The following is a 23,377-nucleotide window of genomic DNA, read 5'->3' as shown; positions in this document are numbered from 1 at the left end:
ATTGTTAAATTTAGGATAAGACCACTAGAGATTATAGAGTCTGTCCTTGAGCCTTTAGAGATTTTGATGATGGTAATCATCATCTAGTTTTTTACCTCTGAAACTCAGATGATAAGTTTAGTTATGATAGAAAGACTTTTAAAAATAAATGTGCCATGCTTTATATTATATATATATATATATATATATATATATATATATATATATATATATATATATATATATATATATATATATATATATATATAAAAAAGTCATAACAAAGAAATTTCAGTATGGCATGTATGAATACTTGTTGTCATGGAGACTGTTATACTATAAGGCAGTCCCCGGTTTACAACGGGTTCAGCTTACGACGTTCTGAGGTTAAAACGCTTTTCAATTATATTCATCATAAATTATTTCCAGGTTTACAACACGTTCCAGGGTTACAACACCAACCTGACAGAAGAAATATGACGCTCCAAAAATGCAAAATAATCAATATTTGAAGTTTTTTTTATGGAAAATGCAATAAAAGTTCAGTTTACACAGTTTTTAATACTCCCAAAGCATTAATAGTAAGGTTTTCTTAGAATTTTTAGCAATTTTCTGGCTTACGACTATTTTCGGCTTACAACACTTCTCAAGAATGGAACCCCCATTGTAAGCAGGGGACTTGCCTTATACATATAATGATTTATGACTGTTATTATACTCTTCAAACTTATGCTACACAAGTATGTTTTACATTTGTTTAATGATATGAATTTCATATTTAGAAAGTAAATTTATCATTTATTTACCAACAGATTGCTATTAATAACTGTTTTCCAATTTACTGCATATTTGTTTTTAAAAGTACCTAATTCTTCATTATGGCTAAGGTTTACTTATGTTTTTGACCTTTGGAGGATGGGGGTGGGTCAAAATCTGCCTGCCCCAGAATACTCAGTCTTCATTTACTAAGCAAAAATGTTTAGCCATAATTTTCTTTGATCACTAAGTCACTTTAATGAATCTGCTGTCATTTTAAAGCCATGAATCAGGTTTCATTTTAAAAAAAATTTAAAGCTATGAATCTGGTGTCATTTTAAAGCTAGAGTTGAATTTTATATGTTTAAAAATGTTGAAAGAAGTAATGGGAAAAATTTTAGTTGCTCGTAAAACAATTCACAGTAAATTGGAAAAAACATATCCAATTTCTGTTTATATTTGTACACTGCAAAAGTATGATTATTTGTGTTTTCAACTAATAAAATTAATTTGTATTCTAAACACTTATGATACCAGAGAGAGCTCATTAAAAAAATATTTTAAATGAGTGGTTCTTAGTTCACTGCACAGAGTAATGGTTCATGTCACTTTCCAAAATTTGTCATAGATAAGAATATATACCTGTCTCCACGACATGTACCATGTTCAAATTTTTTCATAACTATGAAACTTTTTTTTTTTTTTTTTTTTTTTTGTGATTTAGGGAAAATATTTTTTAACAGTTATCCGTGTCAAAGCTTGAAAAAAGGATGACATATAAAATTATCAATACATATAGTCAAAGGGTTAACCATAAGATAAAGTTAAACTCTAGCTTTAAAGTGATACCAAACTTATTCATGTAAAATGGAGCATAATATTACACAGAATGATCAAAGAAAATTATTGCTAAGAATTTTCACCCTATGAATTTCAAGTGTTTTGGCAGAGAGAGATTTTGACCCACCCCCAAAATCCTCAGAAGGTTAAATGACCCAATTTATGTCCAATTCTTTGTTTTGTTGATGAACTAGTACTGATTATTCTTCAGGCCTTCATGAGAATTTCTTTGTGGTTAATGTGCAAAGACCCTGGGATACATACAACTGTCCATGGCATTCTACTGAAATGTATGATATATTTCATGGTTCCATTGTGGTTTCCTACAAGATATGATAGAATCTATATTCAGGGAATGAAGTATGTATATTTTTTTCAGTTTGCTTTATTTGTAGTACAGCCTGGAATGGATATAAAATAATTTATTATTTTTCCAAATGAACTTTGAATTATAAGCAGTCAGAGGTATACCACTGAAATTTATTTACTATTTGAATGAAGCATAGACAATTGTTAGCTTAAGTTATTATTTATTAAAAGTTCTATTTCTGTGCCAGGTCATCTTGAATCCCACAGTTGTGTGCACTGAAGTCTCAAAATGGGGTAATGATTGTTATAATTTTTTTATATTTTGTAAATCTGATGCATTAAGATAATACTGTAATCTTACTAAAATTTCTTATTTCTATGCATATAGACATAATAGTATTTCCTTTCTCATTCTGTCAGTATCCCAAATCTGACTTAGTGAGTCGGGAATGACGAGAAGGCCCTTTTACATCCAGTTAGATCCTTTAAGATTTAAATATGCAAATTTAAACCTATATAGAGAAATCTACACAATATATTCTACAATGTTAAGACTCTCGAAGAGTCCTGTGTTTAAATACACACTGTTCTGTTCTCTAGTTTTTCAAACTCATAGTAACTTAGATGAGTCCTTTCTACCGCTTCTGTATAGCAAAATCTGCATAATTTATTCTACAATACCTAATTAGGGCTGAATATTTCTATCTAAATATGCTGTGTCCTGCTTTGTGTTCTTTAGTTTTTCAAGCTCATAGTAACTTAGATGAGTCCTTTTCACTAGGTAGTATTTGTTGTTCAAGGACATTACTAATGCAGCACAGTTGAGATGCAATTCCATTTTTTGCATCTATGTAAAATGCATGTCGATAATTACTCATGAAATTGTTGTACATAATGTCTAAATACAGTAGTTGATTCTGGGACCACCTGGCTTGGATGAAATAGTTCTCTCATTATTTTAAACATCTTGGTAGTCAGTGATGTGGAGTATGAAGATGCACATGGCGTATATAGGAGAGTACCTGTTATTATGTACTAGGTATTTTTAGTTTAACTGGCCTCTCCTGACATTGTGTGGCATGATCTATGAAATAATATCAACAGCCTTGCTTTACTTGAAAAAAAAGCCCACTGTAATTGTGCCTTAGATTATGGCATACCCTACTATGTCCATTATCCCTGATATCAATTTTCAACTGGAGGCAGAGACTGCTAGTAAGCTTACCTACATCAGTCGAGTCACTCTCATTTTATTTTTAAAACCTATAATTTTTTTCTATGGACTAGGTTTACTGGCCTTAGCCCAGTGCTTTACTATCTCTCACCAATTCTTATTAGTGTGTTAGTCATATATATGAATGTTGTGCAAAATTCATAGAAATAATACGTTTTCATTTTGAAAATGATTACAGTATTTCTATCCTTACCTAACATTCATAGTACCCACCCAGCCTCCCCACAACCCAGTGGGCTGAAAACTAATTTAGGCAAAAAAAAAACAGTAGTTCTTCCCATACCTACCAGAGGGAAGGTACACAGGAAGATGAAATATTCTGATACACCTTGTACAACCTGTCTTTTCCTTCATTATAGCTGAGTTTTTAGGTATTCTCTTATCTATTCTCTCATGGGCTTGGACCCCCTTCTTTAGAACTCGATCTTCTAGGAAGGGTGGTCAGGTGGGCTGAACCCCCAGCTGGCTTAGGGCTTGTACCCCCTCCAGGCATAAGTCTATTCTATTGTTAAGACCGAAGGTTTTTTCTGCATGTGAAGAAATGACAAATTTTTAATCAATTTGTAGTTTTCATAGCTAACAAACCTCAGGTCTTAATGCTTACTCTAGACGGCCATCTCATATCCTGGGTTTGAAGAAAGACTGATGTGTCATGAGGTACCAAGCCTGGTCAGTGACCAGCTTCCACCTCGTATACGCATGAGTTGCCAGATGCCCCAGATTCCTTGCTTTACAATCTTTGATTGTTTCAACCAGTCTCCAGCTGGCGCTAGAAGATTATCCTACTGTTAAGGCCTCAGGTTTGTTAGCTATGAAAAATACAAATTGATTAAAAATTTGTCATTTCAGCAGGAACTTGGCCTTTCCCCGCTTCTTAAGGTATGAGATGGTCATTATAATATTGGATAACACTGCCATTGTCATACCAAAGACTAAATCTGCTTGCAGAAGCAATTGTTCTAATTGGCTTATATAGAAGCCCCATTCCTTCTTTGATCATCAAAATGAAATATCTAGGTTCCTTAGAATGGTGCTCTATCTTACTTCCAATGGATCTGTGCATAATGTCAAGTCTGGGCTCCTCATACTAGAGGGGTATCTTGTCAGAAGTAGCAGTCTGTTCTTCCCCCAACTTGGATTCTCTAAAAACTGATGGAATTTATATAAGAGTGTGTCTGGGATAAAGACCTGCACTTCAGTCCTTCTGATGGAACAAAATTGAGCTCATTCTCAATTTGGAAAGGTGGGTTAAACTTCTCCAGGGAGTACATGTTCTAGAAGAGAGAAAACTTTCTTTGTTGACAAGGCCTCTGAGGAAAGAAACTCAAAAAGAATCATCTACTTTTTTCTCAGATGGAAAAGGCTAAAAATAACTAAAATATCTTCAATTCCAGATATACATCTCCTGGGATGGAACAAGGATTAAATGTGAATACTATTCATTAACATTCCCAGCTTCTTAGCAAGGTTGAGTATCAAACTTTTAGCCCACTGAAAATAATTAAAATATCTTAATTTCCAGGTAGACATCACCTGGCATGGAATGAGGATTAAATGTGAATATTCATTAACATTTCCAGCTTCTTAGCAAGGTTGAGTATCAAACTTTTGGCCCACAAGATCCTGGTAAAGGAAAATTTCTCACTCCCAAAAGTGGCACAACCTAGACACCTGCGAGTATCCTCATGAATACATGTGATGCCTTACTAAAGTCAAAAAGCGCCTCAGCGGTGTGGTTGGTATGGTATTAGCGTTCCACCTTGGTGGTCGCGGGTTCGATTCTCAGCCATTCCATTGAGGAGTGAGAGATGTGTATTTCTGGTGATAGAAGTTCACTCTCAATGTGGTTCAGAAGTCAAAAGCAGAGGGTTAGGTTAAAAGCAAAGTGCTTGGGACTGAAAAACTATGGTATTGAAAACTAAGCGTATCAAACTATGAATTTATTGAGATTGGTTACATAATTTATTTGATTTAGTTTACCATCAGTGAAGGTCAAAAGTTGGTTTGGTTATTAATAGTGGAAAAACTGAAATCCAAATTTTCGTGATTCAGTTATACATATGAATATTGCAATACATCACCTGAACGCCTGAATTAGCCCTGGTCACCTGACCAGCCTGAACAACACCCCACAAAATTACTCACACTTCAGTAAAAATTTTTAATTACCAGTTACCAATGCTGCAGGTAAACACTGTTTACTGAGTCACTTGTCCATGGTTGGCAACGCTGTTTCTGGCGCCAGGCCGACAGAGACTAAATACGTCAATCACTTTCTGTTCTCGCTCCTGACAAGACGTTTCTTGCAGCATGTGTACTTTTTGGTCACAGCCCGACCCTGCTATAGGATTTTTGAGATAGATTTTTTGTTGACGCCTTTTGCTTGTTTTGGATTTTCAACTTTGATTGCCAATTGCCATTGAAGGAATTATGGACTTGGACCGAACAATGGATTCGGCTTCGAAGGATCTTCCCTCAACCAAGACGCCTCCAGACCATTCAAGCAGCAAAGATGCAGCAACCCATCATTCTTGTACTGCATGCAAATGAAAGATGAGCACTCAAATACGATAGACATTCGTTATGCATCTCTTGTAGAAAAATTCAATGTAACTTAGGCTGTAGGTGTGATGAGTGTAAGGATTAGGCTACGGACCAAATGCAAGCATATATCAAACATAAGAAGGCACTTGCAGCAAGAGTAAGTGTAGATGAGGGTTGGGGGTTAAGCCCAAAAAGGAAGAACCCAGTGATTTAGAGTCTATTCTTTTTAAGAAAATACAAGATAGGCTGACATTGAGTATCTCTTAATTTGTTTGCTAGCTTGGTGTCTAAGTTACACAATGATAGGCAGGATAGTAATAGAGTAATAGGGAACAGAGTACTAATTGTTCTATTTCAGCTCCTCTGCCTGTTCCAGAACAAGCCCAGAACGTAAGTCGTAGTGTTAAGGCAGAAATAGGGATGACACAGACAGTTAGGGATGTTAGGGGTCAGGTAGAGGAGGTACAGTTTCAAGGACAGTTACCTTCAGATCCAGTGCGTAGTCCTGGTAGGTTAGGATCCCCATTGGATCCAGCAGATTTTTTGTTTCCAGCCAGTGGTGTGACGAAAGGTAAATCTACCCTTCCTTCTTCAGGGACTTTGGATTCGGTCCCTTCGGCAAGAAGTACTTCCGAATCTTTACCTTTTGAGGGTTCCTCGGACAGTTCTCAGTTTAATTTGGTCGAATACAATGGAGACCTTTTAGGCCTTTCACAAGGTTACAGGTCCTTAGTTGGACAGTGTTTCCTTTTAGGTTTTTGCAATATTCATGACCATGTCCTTAAGAATTTCCCAGAATTTACTAGTGATATGTATTTAGATCATCAGGGGGTTAAGGAGTCTATTTATTTTCTTTCCCTTAAAAGGATGACTTTGCTCCTACTGTATCTTCAAGATCTTCAGTTACTCTTCCCCTAGTTTCAGTGGGTTCCTTTTCAGTTCCAGAGAAACCTTTTCCTCTGGAATTTTCTTGTGCAGGTTTTCAGGGTCATTCATTGACCCCTCCTCCGGTGGCTTTTCAATCTTCACTTGCTTTTGTTCCTCATGGGAGGACCTTTTCATCTGATGTGGCTTTGTCATGTTCCACAGGTTTTTCCCATTCTGGAGAGGTAATTATGTCTTCCCTTGCACCTCAAGGTACTCCTTGTGGTATTCCTTCATCTTCCACTGGTTTCAGTGTTGTTCTGGCAGGTGTCTCGGTTACCTGTCCCACTTCCGCTATCACAGGGCCGAGGATGGTTCCTCTCTCTTCTCTATTCCTTCTGACCTTCCTAAGGTAGAAGCATTCCCTCTGGATAGAGGTTTTGGAGTTGGTTCGGTGTCGGGAATCGCATCGAGTCGTTAGGATTTGCGGGCTGCTTCTTCGGTGGTGGTGTCTTCCAGACTTTGTTGGGTCTGGTGGTTTTTCATTGGACAGTTGTGTCCACATGTTGTGGTCTCTTCAGCGGTAGACGTAGGTTCAGTGGATGTGGTTCCTTCGCAGGCTCAGGGAAAATCTCCCTTTCGTGGTATTGGTTTGGATCAGGCAAAGTTGTTGGGTAGTGTTGTGGGGCACAAGGTCTTTGCAGTTCTAGTGGTGCCTTTCTTCTGCAGGAATCCTTGGTGCGCCTGGTTGTTGCAGCACCTCTTGGTGGGGATGTCAGCTTTGCACAACCCTTTGCGGTTGGCTCGAGTGCGGGTTCAGTTCACAGGTGTAGATCAGGGAAGGTTGGGTTCTCCGTCTCGAGTTTAGTAATCCAGAAGTGTCTTGCCTCTGCTACTCCTTCTGCCCTGCTATGTATGGAAGAGGTAGAGAAAGAGCTTTCTGACGACAGTCGTTCTGTAGCAGGCTATCCTCTTGCGGGGTACAGCGAGTATAGGAGAATGATCGACCTCATTAATCATTTGTTTTCCCGGTCGAAAGTTGAAGAGGAACCCTTTAAACCAAACCAGGCGATGTTTGAGGAACTTTTTTCTACCAAACCCTTGGTTTCTCATTCGACTTGTAAGTTGCCATGGTTTGGGCGTGTTGAGCAAGCCCTGAGGGAGGCGGACTGTCGGTTTGCTGCGGTAGTGGGAGTGGGAAAGCAGGATTTGATCATTCTTCCAAGTCGTAAGTCCTTATACAGCGTAACGGGTAACCCTTCTTCTGGTTTCAGAGCACCTGTAAACGAATCGGTGGAGGCTCTCTTACACAAGGTCCCTGCATCGAACAGACAGGTTCGTATTTCCTTGAGAGAAGCAGTTTTGCTTGAGGACATCTGGAATCAGTCCGAAGCCCTGTCTCACACTATGTGGATGCTTTCGGGCCTCATGGGTTTCTTAAAATGGGATGGCTACACTCCTTCAGATCCCGTTTTATTTGATAACCTCATTACTTCGGTATCAATGGGGTTAGCTCATCAAGCTAATGTCTCTGCGAGATGCACTACCTTTGCTGGCAAGAAGAGGAGGGATCTTTACCTAAGCCATCTCCCTCCTCATTTTCCAGAGATAAACAAGTGGGTTCTGTCCAGGGCTCCTCTTGCGCTCTGCAACAGTCTCTTTAAGGAGGAGGATGTCTCCTCAATGGCAAATTTTGTATCCTCCATGTCTGTGGTGGGTACTAAGTCCACGAAAGGTGTGTGTGTGACTTCCCCAGGTAAACGCTCTCGATTATCTTCCCTGGCCAGGTCTCCCAAGAAGGTCAGGTTCTCATCCAGACTTTCGTCTGCTTCCGCTTCCTCTAAACCCTCTTCTGGGGAGAAGGGTTTTTGGAGATAGGAGACATTGCCCTCGTCAACGCCAGTAGGAGGTTGTTTATCCCCCTTTGTAACAACCTGGGAGAAGTGAGGTGCAGAGAGTTGGGTGGTGGAGGTTTTAAGAGTGGAGTACAAGATCCCTTTCCTTGCAGTCCCTCCACTGTCCGATTCCCCGGTGGTCCTTTCCAGCTATTCCCCATCATCTATCAGGGGGATGGCTTTGGCGACAGAGATTCGTTCTTTGTGGGACAAGGGAGCATTAGAACTAGCTTCCCCCACTCTGGGCTTTTTCAGTCGGATCTTCATAACCTCCAAGGTGGACGGTTCTTGGAGGCCCAATATAGACCTTTCAGACCTGAACCATTGCATCGTTTCCACAAAATTTTGGATGAAAATCACTCAGTCGGTGCTGAGGTCAGTCTGAAGACAACGACTGGATGGTATCAGTGGACCTCAAGGATGCTTATCTCCAGGTTCCAATACATCTGGAATCTCGGAGATTCCTTTGTTTCTGGGTCCACTGGGAATCTTCCAGTTCACAGTCCTCTATTTTGGGCTGACAACAACACCTCGGGCGTTCACGAGCGTGATGGTTCTGGTTTCTGCTAATATGCATCGTAAGGGCTTCCGCATGAGGAGGTACCTGGATTGATTGATTCAGGGTTCTTCTAGGGAGGAGGCTCTAAGGGCAAGAGACTTCCTTCTAGGACTACCTTCTAGAGCTCTGTGAGACTAGGGATCTGCATCAGTGAGAAGAAAAGCTCCCTTTCTCCTTCTCAGACGATAACATATCTCAAGACGCCTTGTTTAAGGGCTTTCTCGACACAAGAGCAGATTCTGTTGATGCTAAGTCAAGTCAAGCCCTGTCTCAGCAGGCGAAGGAGTGGAGAAACCTAGTTGGGAAGATGTCATCGCTGTCCCTGCTAATTCCAGGCTCTCTTCTCCTGATGCGTTCTTTGCAGGTATGTCTCAGGAATCACTGGGACTTTTGGGAAGAGAATGCAGTGGTAATCTGGGATGATTCCTGCCTTGAGGATCTTCGGTGGTGGTCAGAAGTAGTTCACCTGACTGACCACCGGCGTAAGTCTTGCCTTCCCGCTTCCGGACGTCTTATCTGTATTCAGATGCCTCGAATCAGGGTTGGGGTGCAACCCTGGAGGAAGCTCAGGAATTAGGAGCCATAGAGGAGGCCCTGTTAAGATTCAAAGATCTGGTTCTGGGGAAAGTCGTAGCGCTTTTCTTGGACAGCGTGACAGCTTTAGCTTACCTGAAGAAAGAGGGAGGCACAAGATCTTCAACTCTCAACAAGGTCACACAGAGAGTCCTTCGCTGGTGCGAAAGACACAAGGTATCATTACTTCTGCAGTTCATCATGGGAAGGCTCAACGTCCTAGTGGACGCGTTGAGCCATTCGAAAGAGGTACGAGGAACCGAATGGACCGTAGTGCAAGAAGTTGTCGAACTGTTGTTGAAAAGGTGGCCTGCCACGGTGGATCTGTTTGCCATTAGGATGAACTACCATCTTCCAGTATAATTCTCACCGGTAGCGGACCCTATGTGCCTGAGGAAGTTAACCAGAAAATTATACCAGCAAGGTGGGTAATGTACGTACCGTGCCTGGTGCAGGAGCCAAGGGCATAGCATTTCTCGACCCACGATAGCAAAGTTGGCAGATTTTCTTCTCTTCCTCAGGAAATCTGTCTCTCTCTAACTCCACTATTGCTGGTTACAGATCCATGCTAGTGAGCATCTTTAGATTTCACTTACCCAAGGTTTCTTATAGCAGGGTTCTTCATGATTTTCTCAGATCTTTTAAGATCGAACATCCTATCATTCCACTTCAGGCCCCTTTGTGGGATTTAGCATTAGTATTGAAGTTGTTAAGCTCGCAAGCTTATGAGCCTCTTGAGAACTTGTCACTACGAGAACTTACCAAGAAAGTGTTGTTCCTTGTATCACTGGCAACTGCTAAGAGAGTAGGGGAAATTCAAGTTGTCTCTAGATAGATTTCCTTTGCTGAGAAGGATTTATATCTTTCTTACCTTTCGGAGTTTCGGGCTAAGTCGAAGTCAGAAACTAACCCTCTACCCAGAGCTTTCAAGGTTTCGTCTCTTGAAGACTTCGTCAGAGGTGATATTTCTGAGATGCAACTTTGTCCAGTGCGAGCACTTAAGTATTATTTGTTGCGCACTTCCAGATTATTGCCGCGGCCGTGGTCCTTATTCGTTTCGCCTCGGAATCCTTCAAAACCAATATTGAAGAATGTGATTAGCTTTTTCGTAAGAGAAGTTATTTCTCAGTACTTACCCAGAGACAGTTTTGGAAAACAATACTCTGTGTCCCAGAGCACATAGTATTAGGAGTATAGCAACTTCCTCCGCTTTCCTGAAGAATTTTTCAGTGCAAAGGATTTTGGAAGCGGCGACTTGGAAGTGAGTGTCTGTATTCACATCGTTTTACTTGAGAGATGTACAGTTCGTTTCAGATGAGGGTTACTCGCCAGGGCCGTTCGTAGTGGCTAATGCAGTGTTATGTTAGTTTGCAGTTAGGTCGGTTTCGGTAGGTGCATTAGTTTTTTTCCACTCGTCATAACTTGAGTCTTTTAATTGCCTACTCTTCATGGGTTATGTCTAGGATATCGTGTACTATCCCTGGTAAGTATGCTATCTTGCGGCGGCACAGCTCCCTCATCGCGACTGGTCAAGATTCATCACTCGCCTTCAGTGGACGTCAGGAAGGATCTGCCCATGGAACTTATCCTCTATACATGATAGGCTACACAACCACTTACCCTCCATATATGAGAGGTATATGTTACCACATGGGAGGTTAGACAGACCAAGACGAGACCTAGACTGATAAGACTGACATTGAGGTACTTGTTCCTTCTGTCTTCTCATCTGAGAATTGACTGAAGATGAGTTGATGATATTAGTTCACGGTAGTGGTTTACCAAGTTACCCACTAGTGTACATCAGTTGGTCGGGCTGAAACAATGATTGAGCCCACCTCCAATTAAATGTTGCAAATTGGGCTAATTCAGGTGTTCAGGTGGTGTATTGCAATATGAAGTTTTCATAATAAAACTAATATTGTAATACCTACCTGAATGACACCTGCCCTCCTCCCCTCGTCAATGATTAATGATATAGCGATTGACATATTTAGTGTCTGTCGGCCAGGCACCAGCAACAGCTTTGCCAACTGTGGACAGGTGACTCGGTAAACAGTGTTTACCTGCAGCATTGGTAGTGCTGGCAGCTAAAAATTTTACCTAAATGCCGGTAATTTTGTGGGGTGTTGTTTGGGCTGGTCAGGTGACCAGGGCTAATTGAGGTGTTCAGGTGGGTATTACAATATTAGTTTTATTATGAAAACTTCATATTGAAAATGTACAGGACTGTGTAAATTGAAGGCATGGTTGTAAAGCAAGTGGATAAGTTTAAATATTTAGGTACATACTTATTTAGATAGAGATGATTCTCTGAGTATAAGATTGATTTAAAGCTTAAAAAAGGCTCATCAGGCAATCTGAGTGCTTAAAAATATTTGGAATAAGCAATTTTTGTGCATTCAAAAGTCAAAATTTATAAGTAGCATTTTGATTGATGGTCTTGTGTCAGGGTACAGTACAGTGAGTTTGGATAATAAATTAGCATTCAAAAATAAGGCACCTGGAAGAATGTTAGGAATTAATTGGAAGGATAGGATATCAAATAACAGAATTAGAGAAGTAACGGGTGTGCAGCTGGTCGACGAGTATGTTAGGTTCACACGTTGGAAGTAAAAGACAGGGAATATTAGTACCGGGAAGCAGGCGATGAGTGTTGGGGAGATTGTGAAGAGAATCATGTACACCTCCTTCAGTACCTCCACAACTCAGGAATCTGCTCCTAAGCCTTGCAAACTTTACCACTAGTAGGTGAGTCTCAAGCATGCTACTTAAATGAAAAAAGTCATGGAAAGGTCACTGACAGTAGAGGAAGAACATATAACTTGAAAACAGGTTAACCCTTAAACTGTGACTGGACGTATTATACGTAGACTAAAATTGTCTTATCGGGTGCTAAGTGGACGTATGGTACGTCGACTACAAAAAGTTTTTTTAAATATTCGCGGAAAATAGTTATAGGCATAGTTTGCAAAATATTTTAAATCACGCCCTTTGAGGGATGCTGGGAGTTCACGGATCACACTGTTGTTTTGTTTACAAGCGTTACCCAGGCGCGCATGCACGAATTACTTTCTTCTCGCACTAGAAAGCATCAGTGACGCATCTCGGAAATTCTTTCGTCACTTTGTCGTCATTTTTGCACCATTTTATATTAGCCATTACATAGAGTTTTATATATGAAAATGTGTGCAATTTCATGTAGAATATAACAAAAAACAACCCATGGTTGTAGCTTTTATAAGTTTTGAAATATTTTCATATAAATCACGATGTGCCAAAATTTCAACCTTCGGTCAACTCTGACTCGACCGAAGTAGTCGAAAAACACAATTGTAAGCTAAAACTCTTACATTCTAGTAATATTCAATTATTTACCTTCATTTTGCAACAAATTGGAAGCCTCTAGCACAATATTTTGATTGATGGTGAATTTTTGAAAAAAACTTTTTCCTTAAATCCGCACGGTAACTTGGCCAAAAATCTCAGAAATTCTTTCATCACTGTCATAATTTTTGCACCGTTTTATATTAGCCAGTATATAAAGTTTTATATATGAAAATATGCACAATTTCATGTGAAATACAACAAAAAACAACCCATGGTTGTAGTTTTTATCAGTTTTGAAAAATTTTCATATAAATCACGATAAGTGTCAAAATTTCAACCTTCGGTCAAATTTGACTCGACCGAAATGGTCGAAAAACGCAATTGTAAGCTAAAACTCTTAAACTCTAGTAATATTCAATCATTTACCTTCATTTTGCAACAAATTGGAAGTCTCTAGCACAATATTTCGATTTATGGTGAATTTTTGAAAAAAAAACTTTTTCCTTATGTCCGCGTGCGGTAACTCGGCCGAAAATCTCAGAAATTCTTTCGTCACTTTGTCATAATGTTCGCACCGTTTTATATTAGCTGTTATATAAAGTTTTATATATAAAAATTTGCTCAATTTTATGTAGAATACAACAAAAAATAACTCATGGTTGTAGCTTTTATCGGTTTTGAAATATTTTCATATAAATCACGAAGTGCCAAAATTTCAAACTTCAGTCAACTTTGACTCAACCGAAATGGTCGAAAAACGCAATTGTAAGCTAAAACTTACATTCTAGTAACATTCAATCATTTGCCTTCATTTTGCAACAAACGGGAAGTCTATAGCACAATATTTTGATTTATGGTGAATTATTGATTTGAAAAAAACTTTTTTGTTACCTCTGCGCCCAGTAACTTGGCTGAAAATCTCAGAATTTCTTTAGTCACCTTGTCGTAATTTTCGCACCCTTTTCTATTAGGCGTTACATAAAGTGTTATACATGAAAATGTGTGCAATTTCATGTAGAATACAACAAAAAATAACTCATGGTTGTAGCTTTTATCAGTTTTGAAATATTTTCATATAAATCACGATAAATGCCAAAATTTAAACCTACGGTCAACTTGACTTGACAGAAATGGTCGAAAAATGCAATTGTAAGCTAAAACCCTTACATTCTAGTAACCTTCAATCATTTACCTTCATTTTGCAACAAAAGGGACATCTCTAGCACAATATTTCGATTTATGGTGAATTTTTGACAAAAAAAAAAACTTTTTCCTTACCTCCGCATGCGGTAACTCGGCTGAAAATCTCAGAATTTTTTTAGTCACCTTGTCGTAATTTTCGCACCATTTTCTATTAGGCGTTACATAAAGTGTTATACATGAAAATGTGCACAATTTCATGTAGAATACAACAAAAAATAATTCATGGTTGTAGCTTTTATCAGTTTTGAAATATTTTCCTATAAATAACAATAAATAGAAAAAATACGACCTTCGGTCACTTTAACTCTACCGAAATGTTCGAAAACTGCAATTGTAAGGTACACTCTAGTAATATTCAATCAATTACCTTCATTTTGCAACAAACGGGAAGTCTCTATAACACCATATTTCGATTTGTGAATTTTTGAAAAAACTTGTTTTTACGTCAGCATGTTATGAATTCATGCATCATTTTGTGATAATATTTTCTCTGTATTGCTTTGAACGTTTTGAAATTTGTTATACAGTGGTCCCCCTGTATTCGCCGGGGATGCGTACCAGACCCCCCCATGAATAGTTAGAACCCGCAAATGTTTGGAACCCATATAAAAACGCTAAAAACGGCCTATTTTGTTAGTTAAAACTCAAGAAAAAACACTAAAAATTTTCATACTTGGTTCTTTAATAGTTTTATCACGAAAAGTGCTTTTTATGATGAAATTGATAAAAAAAAAAACAGGAATTTGTGGATATTTCTCATGGAAAAATACCGCAAATGCGCGAATTTTCTACAAATAATGTGGGGAAACGTTCCAGAGAGAAATTCGCAAATGTGTGAGGGCGAATCCGGAGAACGCGAATACGGGGGGCCCACTGTATACCAAAATTATTGCAATTCAGTGTACAATACAAAAAAAAAAAAAATTAACTCGTTAGCTTTAACCATTTGGCTCCCAGCGCGATTTGTATACAATTATATATGAAAATTTTTTTGGCACTGTCATATATTACAATATTTATATATGATAATGATATTTTTTTTCATTTCTGATGGTTGCATACTAAACTTCAGGCAATGAAAAAAAGGAGCCAAAAATGAACTCTTAATCTTAAAAACTAAGCGTGCTGTGATTTAAAAAAAAAAAAAAACTTTTTTTCCGCTTCGGCACTACCTCCCGAACGCCGGTGGCATACGACAGACACTGGTAAATAGAGGCTCAGTGTATAAGGGTTAAGTGACTCACACAACAAGTTCTCTGTCCCTTTGCTGGTTACATTGTCAGTGAAAGTGTGAACAACTTATGATTAAATAATCTACAAACCTTTGATCCAAAGATTCAATAGGCCTTGTGACTGGGAGGGACATTATCAGAAAAGGGGACAATGGCATAGGCATGTACTAATGTTTTGCAATGCTTCATAAAAGTCTTGGGGTACCTTCAGAAGAAAACGAAATCTCCAAAGTTCAGTTGCCTATAAGCTGACATTCAAAAGATACACTAAACTCAATGGTTTAACATTCTTCTGTAAGTGCACATGGAGACATTAAGCAACAGACCACATCTCCAAAACCCTGAGAAGACCTTTCCAGTGCTGTTCCTCATTCACAGACAGCCAAAATAAGCCCTGCTTGACTTCCGAATCACGTTGAGAGTGAACTTCTATCACCAGAAATACACATCTCTAACCCCTCGGTGGAATGCCCGAGATTATTCTTATGGAGTCAGATGTCCTGGTCATAAGCATAGCCTCATTGCCTTAGCCTTGCCTTAATCACATTTGTTAAGACAGTTCCAGGAATACCCTGCAGAGGGGCAGATACGCCAATGCTAATAGTACGTACATGCTTTCAAATCTGGAGGATCAGAAACACAACACAGTCAGGGTGTAACTGTCTATCAACGAATGGTAAAAGGAAAATTACTTCAAATCAGGATCAATTTGGGGATGCTGTGGCTGCAGAGCATTTCAAAAAGATTTTATTTGTGTGCTATTTTTTAAAAGCAGAAGGGACAGACCACTTGACAAACTATAGCTTACCCACTATATTTGCTGTCCATAATACAGTACTACAGTATTAACCACTTGTTAGATCGACATACATGGTTTCCCTTGATTTATGAACTGCTGAAGGTCGTTTTTAGGATGAACTTACACTGGGTACACACTTCTCTTTTTCAAGGTTGTACTCACAGTAATATAAATATCAATGTACCTGGCATTTATAGAAAAAAAAAAGTATTCATACGTTCAAAATCATTGTTTCCCTCAAGCTAACACTCAAGAGAGCCTACCCATGCTAAAGCAATGAAAAAAATAAAAAGAAAAAAATCTAGAAGAAAACACAAAAGACCTATAACAATCCATTTTGTTTTGCCAGTGTTGATGGCAGCTATGCAGCATTTAACTGCCCAAAGGTATTTAAACAAGCAGGCATGTGAATGGGATAAAAACATCCAAAATGTTAAGAAAGCTACCCCTACTGTGCTATTGGATCATTTCTAATTTTAAAATTTTGGACTGTATATATGTATATCTAAAATATATAGTTCAGGTTCCTTCAGGAATCAAACTGTCTCCTGTGCTGCTTTGAAGGAGCTGAAGGGTGCCTGGAAGATTTTCTTCTACCCTAAAGCTTTTGGGTCAGGGGTGGGGGTAACCAAAAGGGAAAATAACACAAGGCAGCAATTGCTTTACTTGGCTTCTTCATTTTCTTCAATGCCAACATAAGCAAGATTTTAACATGCTTTTACCTTTTTTAATATCTTCACATATGTGGAGTGAAAATTTGCTTTATTGTGCAAGGGTATTTTTGGATCATAATTTTGAAGGGTTTCTATAGTACTAATAGTTGCTAAAAATTAATTTTCTGTGATAGAGTAACTTTTAATAATTTTAATGGCTGTTCCTACAGCACATAATTCTGTAAATCCCATACCTGATAAAGATATGGACCCATCAGTGGATATTGCAGTGTGAATCTTTATTGCTTATTGTATAGTATGTTCTCTTGCATGTTGTGTATGATGTTGTGCAGTGCATGCATTGTTTTTGGATAAATATTTCAATTGTGCACTATAACTGGTTCACTTAAGGTAGATTCTTGGGTGATCCCTATGCCTAAGAGACGTTAGTTTGGCGGCCGCTGATTGGCTGGGAGCTGCCTACCTCCCGGTACCAGCCAATCAGCGGCCACCAAACAAACGTCTCGTAAGAATAAGGCTCATCCGAGAATCTACCTTAAGTGAATCAGTTATAGTTCATATCTTATGCATTGCCTAAGGAGGTACTGGAGGAATTTTTAAACTAATATTTATTGACTCAAGTACTGTAGTCTTTGGCTCTGAATGTTGAAAAGTGATAAAAACAGAAATATTTGTTTTGCCATATCAATTGTATTTTCACAGCTCTACTTGTTATCACCAAGTCATGATGAAGTATTCGAGGTGGTTTGCTACTTTCAACTTTGATAGATGAGTTTTGTTAAGAATTATTAGCTCTAGTGCACAGTATTCTGAGTCTATCATTATGAACTAAATCCAAAATTTTTAAAGTTGGTACCCGAGGCTGAACTATATAGCTTGACATCCATAATTTAGAACAGAATTATTCCTTTGTAGAGCAATGTAAAGATGGGTGTCAGATCCCCAATCAGCATTTAAAGAAAATGAAAATAGTTGGAGGGAAGTGGGAATGGAAGCTAGTAAATTGTTAAAAAATGAATCGGCAAGGTTTCAAAGGGACATTGCAAACAATCTTTGCTAACGCCTACAGCGCATCACATGAAATTCACTACCACCACCAATTCCCTATGGGACCAATTTGTACAAGATAATTTCATAATAAAGTTTAAAGCATTTTTGTAATTTGCTTTTGTGTGTAAAACTTATGGGCTTTCCAGCTTGGGTGTGTCAAAGATTTAGCCTAAGAACATTATTGTTTGACTTATGGGTATGTGATAAGTTCTATTCTTTGAGTAAATCTAATTTTTTCTACAGTATTCTTTAAAGAATCATTGCTGTGGTCATTTTCATGGAGAATTGGAAACCTACTTAAAGAGAGCCATGGGTTTATCTTTACTCTAGCATTATTGATATGCTTAGCATGTCTTGTGTTCAACAGTGTATAATACATAGCAAAAATGTCAATGTAAATGTTATTTTTAAGTCAGACTGATAGTTTACAACTGATGCCATTTATTGCTTGTGTAAAGAGAGTGCAAATAACCAAACTGGTTAGGTGTCAATATGTATGTTCCATATGAATCATGCATCTACCATTTTCTCTACTAACTTGCAGAAGCAGAAGCAACTTACAGGGGAAATTACATAGTCTGTAATTGTTTACAATAGTACTTGGGATTTTCCCTGGTTTGGAGATTGGAATAATTATGGTATGACATTCCACAAAAGATTACTATTTTAAAATTTGCAATTCACCTAGCGGTGCTGGATGTTTGATAATTTCCAAATCAATATTATCTCTGCTAGTGGGTTACATTCAGTTATAGTTTATATTTTATGTAAATATTCATCTAGGGTTGTTGCAACTTTGTTTGCAAAATTGTTCTCCTAATATGTTGCTCATTTTTTGTGGATCAAGAATCATGTTGAAATTTTTTAATATATAGTGTCTTTGAATGGAATATGTGATTTAGGCATTAAGCCAAGCACTGGGGACCCATCAGTGCTATGATGAGAATGAATGAAAATGGAAATTATATAAATTATGAGTTTATAATAGACATTCTAATGGTCAATGGTTAAAAGAGGAGAAATCTTAAGAGACTTAATTTCTAATGGAATTATAACTGCCATAAATACGATAAAAAAGATATACAGTATCTATATAAAAGATATTTTCATAAAAACTACAAGCATTTAAAAAACTCAAACAGGGCCAACATCAATGTTGTCTCCTAAAATTTCAGTTATGGTTTCACCATCTAAATAGTACAGTTGCCTGTCATCAACATACCTGGTGCAGTGAACCAGAATGTGCTCAACTGTCAAAGTGTCTTGGTGATCTGAAAAATGTCCCTGTAGTTTTCCTGAATTTTTGCCATACTTTTTGTTTATGAGTACATATTGCTGGAGATGTTTAATACTGTTTCCATAATACAATATTACTCTTACTGGTCAAACTTTCTATACTTTGCAGTTTCTTGTAGTATATGTTTTAATACAGTAATACCCCGAACTTACGCGAGGTTAGGTTCCAGACCCCCTCGCACAAGGGGAAGTTTCGCGTAAGTTTGGCATGGTCTCTGAAAATGCTAATAAATGCTTGATTATGAGTTTGAACACTAAATATGGCCATAATCATGCTCCCTAAGTATTAGGCTAACTTTTCAATGAAATTAAAGTTACCGTAATTTCATTTATGTAAGTTTTCTTTGGGTCACTAGGTATACTTCATACGCCAGTCATAACGAAGGTACACAGTTCAATAAAATAAAGAAAATATGTATGTACATAGTAATATTTCCAGAGAGAGAGAGAGATAGATAGAGTTACCTCTCTATCTATCTCTCTCTCTCTCTGGAAATATTACTATGTACATACATATTTTCTTTATTTTATTGACCTAATACTTAGGGAGCATGATTATGGCCATATTTAGTGTTCAAACTCTAGAATCAAGCATTTATTAGCATTTTCAGAGACCATGCCAAACTTACGCGAAACTTCCCCTTGTGCGAGGGGGTCTGGAACCTAACCTCGCGTAAGTTCGGGGTATTACTGTATTAAAACATATACTACAAGAAACTGCAAAGTATAGAAAGTTTGACCAGTAAGAGTAATATTGTATTATGGAAACAGTATTAAACATCTCCAGCAATATGTACTCATAAACAAAAAGTATGGCAAAAATTCAGGAAAACTACAGGGACATTTTTCAGATCACCAAGACACTTTGACAGTTGAGCACATTCTGGTTCACTGCACCAGGTATGCTGATGACAGGCAACTGTATTTTAGATGGTGAAACCATAACTGAAATTTTAGGAGAGTTTTCAGGCGGAACTATTCTGCAGGACTGGACCACAGATTCCAGGGGGGGGTCTGGTTCTGGGTTTAGGACTCTTGGCCTTCTATCTGGTTTGCCCTTAATGTGATCAGGGTGGGGATGATTGAAATTCTTGTAATAGTACTCTGTCCTATCAGGCGGGTTTGGCTTACACTTGGGACACTCTAATCATGTTGTGCCATCCCATGTGGAGTAGGGTAGGGAGACAGACATTTGGGAGTATGTTTCTTACTTGTGCCATTGGTGGAAGAATGAAAGACTGATATCTTTTCAAGGTTTTCAGTTTTTTTTTTTTTCCCCCTCCCTCTCAAATCTTTATTTCTAGCAGTTGTAAGGATTCGAGTAACCCTGGGCCCTGTGATGGTGCTCTTCTGGCACAGATGACAAATTCTGCATCCACCAAGGAGATACAAAATTCTCCAAATGTTGATGACTTCTTCAAAAATAAATTGATGAAAAGTAGTAATAATGAATCTGATCCCCCTCCTGACTTTCCCTCCCCTGGACCCTCTCACCATGCTTCATTGATGACGACTTCAATCAAGGATACGGACTTCTCTAAGAAATCTTCATCTGAAGTTAAATCCTCAACACACCCAGGTTGTGTGAAAATTTGAGAATGCTCCATATCAAAGACTTGACAGTCAGTTGTGATTATGAAATAATCTCGACAACTTTGAAATAATTTGCAATTGTTGTAGAAATCAGGTTGAGTTTTACTGATAGTGAATCTAAATGGGAAGCTCGGGTTACATTTAGTAGCCATGATGAGGCTCTAAAGGCTAGTAGTATAAGTGCCATACAAATTGGTCATGCTACAGTAAGAGGAGCCTTAACAGACAAAAGTCTCCAAAGACTTGGACTTATATCTGCCATCTAAATGGGCTCAAGATAAACCAGAGAGAAAGCAGATTGTAGACGAAAGAACTCTTAAACCACCTATGTGGCTGGTAGCTTCAGCCAAGGAGGAAAATTATAACCTACAAATTTTGCAGGTTTCTTCAGAAAAAAGTGGGAGGAATACAGAGCGGTGATATTTCTCGTTTTGGGAAGAACACCGTTCTTATTAATGCTAAGTCCACAACACAAGCATATATGCTGATGTGGTTGGACATTAAAAATGATTAAGTGATTACTAAGATCAAATCCCACTTAACCTTTAGTTATGGGAGAGTACTATTTGATAAAAACACAAATGACATGACAAGAAGAAATTCTAGAAATGAGCCCCACTTTGGTTTGGAGAGTAAAAAAGGCAGCTATCGCCAACATGATCCTAGTGCTCCAGCCAAGGCTTCCTTGGAGGATCTACAGAGTAGGAGCACGAGCTGTGGACGGGAGGCCCTTCACCGTCGCCTGCTCCTTCTCAGGGATACCCAGGGCGGCTTCAGGAGTGTTCCCCCGTCCCCTCCCAGCGAGGGAACCTAGGTGAGTTTTAAGCCTCCCAGAAAAATGTGCCCTATACAGTGCAGCAGTAAAAAAAAAAAAAAAAAAAATGGGGGGGGGGGGGGGGGGGGGCAAAGCAGCAGCATCTGCTGTGAGCAAGTCTTCCAGGGGTGTGATACTTAATCTCATCAAAGCACTGGGATACTGCTGAGAGGTGAAGTATGTTGAAATGACCATAATACAAATAATTAAGGATGTCAAAAGTTCAACCACCAGCAAACGTCAGTTTTAGGAAACAAACTACTTTTGTAACATAATTTGGCCCAAAATTTCTGGCAGTTACAGTAATAATTGGTGAACTTGCTTGGAATTTCAAGTGCAAAATATTAACATTTTCCAGTTACATGAGGCTGGTACACTACACTAGGGCTTCTCCCAATCTATGAAATCATATTGAATAGTCTTCAAAATGTTATAATTTGTTAAGCTGAAAATGTTGAATAGGTTTCCATGACTTTCATAACTGTTGTACATTTAAAATGGGAAAGCACACAAATATGCTCAGTTGTACATTGTTGAAAGGCGGGAAAAGGGAGCTATGAAAGATTGAGATGGCTTGACTATGAGTAAAAAGAATTAGCCCAGTATGAATTAAGAGGAATGATACATATGACAAATCAGACAGAAATTTAAACAAAACTGGACAAGACACAAGAACAGATAGGAATCATTTCATGTTGAACACTAAAGAGGGAAAATCTAGTGAAAACATTCAATGAATTTTTTTTTCCTGGCGTTTTCAACACTTCTGAAAGTTATATTAACTTCTATGAATTTCAACACGGCATTGGTTTCCTTTCATGAAAAATAACAAAGAACTAGGGTGGTAAAGTAGAATTTAACTGTACCATGCAATTATTTACCATTAAAACTTTGGATTATAACCTCATTAACTAGTATGTGCATTATTAACAAATGGTAATTTTCCACTTAAGATGTTCTTTTGCAACTGACTAATTATATACAGCCACATGCAAGTTTTAAGCTAATAATTACCAATTACACTAAGATTTCTTTTCTCGAGTACCAATCATACTGAGTCCAGCATGCTGTGGTAATGAAAATTATTTTCTTCAAATAAATTCATGTGATAAGTGCAAGATTTCATGACCCCAGGCTCTCAAATTAACCGGTCGTATTAACAGGAAACGGGCATCAAACATACTAAATTCTTTCATTTATTACTTTATTAATAATTTAAACGACAAAGTAATAGTATTTACTTCTTTGTAATATAACCTAATAGCATTCACACAACGAAATGTAAAAACAACACTCAATTCCGGCTTTTGCACATTTCAAGATACCTCAACAAACTGACGAATTTTATGTGCATTGGAATTATATTTCTAATTTAATCAAAGAATTATCAGTAAACTGAACTGTAAAAGGTATATTGATAAAATTTGCCAACCTAATCTTGGAAAACCTTATCAGTTAAATTTCTAATATCAATTACAAAACTTTTATTAAATCTTGTACTAATAAATATCCTTTGCAAATAAAAAGTCATTAAAGGCATCTTTCTCCAGAGATCGTTTCTTTGGATGGGAGAATGGCAGTCACTCTATACCCCTCCATCGAGATATTTTTGTGTATTCTTAAGTTTCTTGGCACCATAAATTTTTTTGTTTTTTCTGAAGTATACATTAGGAAACTTCCACTGTTCCTTTACACTCTTGTTCTTCCATATTTCCCGTGGATTATGATTCGTTTTCAACTCTTTCATTTGTCGCAGACGATTCTCAATCAAGGCAAAGGACTGAAAAGAAAATTACATGAAATTTTCTAACAACCCTACAACAAAATTCTAAC

The 23,377-nt window shown here is 38.0% G+C and overlaps 1 protein-coding gene across 4 annotated transcripts in view; it reads right to left on the bottom strand.

Annotated features, from left to right (window-relative positions):
- Positions 1 to 23,377, bottom strand: part of LOC135218315 (lysine-specific demethylase 2A-like) — a 198,793-nt gene that overhangs the window by 4,256 nt on the left and 171,160 nt on the right. The gene's annotated exons all lie outside the window — the stretch shown is intronic.

The sequence above is a fragment of the Macrobrachium nipponense genome, chromosome 9 (assembly GCF_015104395.2).
Source record: "Macrobrachium nipponense isolate FS-2020 chromosome 9, ASM1510439v2, whole genome shotgun sequence".
Taxonomy (NCBI): Eukaryota; Metazoa; Arthropoda; class Malacostraca; order Decapoda; family Palaemonidae; genus Macrobrachium; species Macrobrachium nipponense.
Note: the sequence above shows the minus strand (reverse complement) of the source record. Positions and strands in the feature narration are given on the sequence as shown.